Consider the following 3115-nt stretch of genomic DNA (forward strand, 5'->3'; position numbering starts at 1 on the left):
CACACACACACACACACACACACACACACACATAAATAAAATAAAATTTTTTTTAAAAAAGAGTTCATATGAGTAAGCAGATATGACATGTTTCTGTTAAGTTGAATATCTCCACGGGTTTCTGCAGAAAGCCAATCACATTTGAATATGAGTGTATCTCACAGCTCAACATGATTATTAGAAGCAGAAAAGGATGATAAGGGAAGCCCTGTGGAGTCTGAAGCAGAAAGAGCACTAATAAATGAAATAGGAGGCATAAATGCATTTAAAAACTAGCACTAAGAAATAGAGGTTGTGGGAAGCTAGCTTTGAATTATTAGTTTCACGTTCCTTTCTATTTGGCTGTTGGAGAGACTAGAAAATCAAAGCGACAGAGATTACACACAAAGTGTTCAAGAAACTTAAAGTAATTCACAAGAACATAATTAGAAACAGCTCAAAAACTTTTAAAGTACAGATGAAGACTATTCGTGGATGGCAACATTTTTCAAAAGCTCAAAATGCCCCTCTAACAAAGTCTCCCAATCAAAATTTGAGCTTTAATTTTTTTTAAGTTAATACATATCACATTTAAAGTTATTAGTTAGTGGTTATGAAAGGTCAGCTACTCCTTTAAAATATCTCATTATTGTAGAAGTCCTTGTAAAGCAAGTAAAATAATTTACATTTGAGAAATGAAAGAACTAAAGCTGAAGAAGATGGAAAGTGTACTCGGATTGCTTTCACACACTGTCTTTATTGTCCCCAGTGCACTGTACCAATTTATTGCTTAATTCAGAAAAGCAAGTATAACAGTGAGATGCCTTAAATAAAATCATACTAGCAATGCAATATATTTATCTGTGTGCTACATATCAAGGAATTGTTTAAATCATACAATTTTAAGCTCATTTACTTAACTTCTTGTTCCTTCTTTATGGATTTTATTTGTTTTCTAGAGAGGGTGACTCTATGTAACATAACCTAGGTTGGCCTTAAACTCATAATTCTTTTGCCTCAACTTCTCAAGTATTGGTATTAGTTGTGTGCCATCAAGCCAGAATAGACTCACTTTATTTATTTATTTATTTATTTATTTATTTATTTATTTATTTATATTTTAGGGAAGGGTCTACAGGGTGTTCTGGTTCTCCTTACTATATCGGACTCATAGTGATCCACCTGTTTACAGCCTCCCAAAAGCTGGGATTACAGCCATGCGCCACCACGCCCAGTCTCAATTGCTGTCTCAGTGAGCCCTGGGCAAGGGCGTCATGGCAGGCCCTGGCTCTTGGGCCTGCTTGCAGGCGCCTTCATGCACTGAGCTATTTAGCAGGCCCCAGACTCACTTTAGAAAGGCAATAGTAAAGGACGCAGACCTTCATGTGGCCCTTGGCCCAGGTACAGGCTTGATGGGGTCACCCACCTGGACACAGAACAATTCAGAGGAACCCCTGCCAACTAGTGTCTTTATGTTATTTTGGCTGTGGCTATGCCACCCTGGTTGCTACCGGTGGGATCATTGGCTATAGCGGGTCAGGGTGTTTACCAGCTGTTTCAGGACACCAAGAACATTTGAGTTTTCCTAGTTACATCCGGGACCTTGACTGGCATTTTGGGAATGAGATTCTACCACTCTGGAAAATTTATTCCTGCACGTTTAATTTCAGGTGCCAGCTTGCTGATGGTTGCTAAAATTGGACTGAATATGTTGAGCAGATCACATTCATAGTGCTAACGTCCAGCCTGAACTCTGGAAGAATTAAAAATCCCTGGACTTCCACTTTTTAAATGTATTGAAGAAATGCAGAACATGTATATAGTTTAGCATTTTACTTAAAACAAACAACTGAACTTGGTGAGGAAAAGCATCAGTCACTAGCATTACACCCTTCGGAGGTGGTTGTATAAGCAGAAAGCTCAGCGAAGCAGAGAGCTCAGTGATGCCCTCGCATGGTTGGCTCTTCTGTGGTGAGCTCACCTTTTGTTTCTGTATCAGTAGTTAGATATCACAGACAGTAAAATGCTAGCGTCAACACTGGGGCCCCCAAAGCCTCATGTCCTGCTCAGAACATTATGAAAAACTTTTGGTGTGTTCTTTTGCTCACCTTAGAGCACAGACCTATTTTGAAATTATGTTAAATGGAATAATGAAAATAAAATATATGATAAATTTAAAAATAAATAGAAATAAAGAAGCAGTAGTAGGCTAAAGGATCCAAAAGTGTAATTGTCGTATAGGGAAGATTTGTCTTTGACCTCTTGCTAAGAACACTTCACTGATGTGCCTGTCTCTTAAATCCTATAGGCTCCAGTGTCCTCTGCCCAGTGTTTGCTTTGTGTTATATCATTTGTCTTGAGGTATATTGCCTGGCATGGCTCATGTCTGACTTGCTCACCATCATTAAACTTGCCTTTAATCTAGCAAAAGTTCAAATTAATTCCTAACCCAAAAAAGAAAGATGTAATTATTTTGACGTATGGGAGTACTAGACAATACACCATGGTTAATGAGAAAATGTATTTGGTTCAAATGAGGTAAGGGTCAGTATTGGTTTTGCCTAAAGTACAGTTATCAGAAAACATAAGTTATTTGAGACAAATGAGAAGCTATTTGGCAATTCTGTATATCTCTGTAGCAAGAGAAGAGTCACTACATTTCATCAGCCAAAAATATAATTTGATGGAAAATTTCACTTCCTGTGACAGATAGCTGAGGGGACCTCTACAGCTAACAGAATTTCCATGAATATTAGGAAACTAAGGCTCATAGTGGCCAATTCAAAGGTCATCTGGACCCACAACTTTTACATACTAGTGCTATTTTTTCTGCTATATGATCTGCTATATGTTTTGCCTATATAAGTTTGCTGCCATAAATTTGCTATATATAAACTTATTTATAAGTTTTCAGAAAATGAAACATTTTCTAACAAATAACATACTAATACTGAAAATGAAAAGAGAATACTAAAGCAAAAGATGGATTATCAATTTGAGTTCATGCAGTAATATAGCAAGGTCCTGTTTCAAAAGTAAATAGAAGAGTTAGAAAGGGGTTAGTGGGAACATTGAAGTACAAAAAACCCAAACAAACAAACAAGTAAGCAAAAAGGGGCACATTAAGAAAGATGAA

The 3115-nt window shown here is 37.1% G+C and overlaps 1 pseudogene; it reads left to right on the top strand.

Moving 5' to 3' along the window:
* The window catches only part of LOC111816817, a 9704-nt pseudogene extending 7993 nt beyond the window's left edge, over positions 1-1711 (top strand).
* Positions 1712-3115: the final 1404 nt, after the last annotated feature.

This window comes from Octodon degus, unplaced genomic scaffold (assembly GCF_000260255.1).
Source record: "Octodon degus isolate 3935 unplaced genomic scaffold, OctDeg1.0 scaffold00041, whole genome shotgun sequence".
Lineage (NCBI taxonomy): Eukaryota > Metazoa > Chordata > Mammalia > Rodentia > Octodontidae > Octodon > Octodon degus.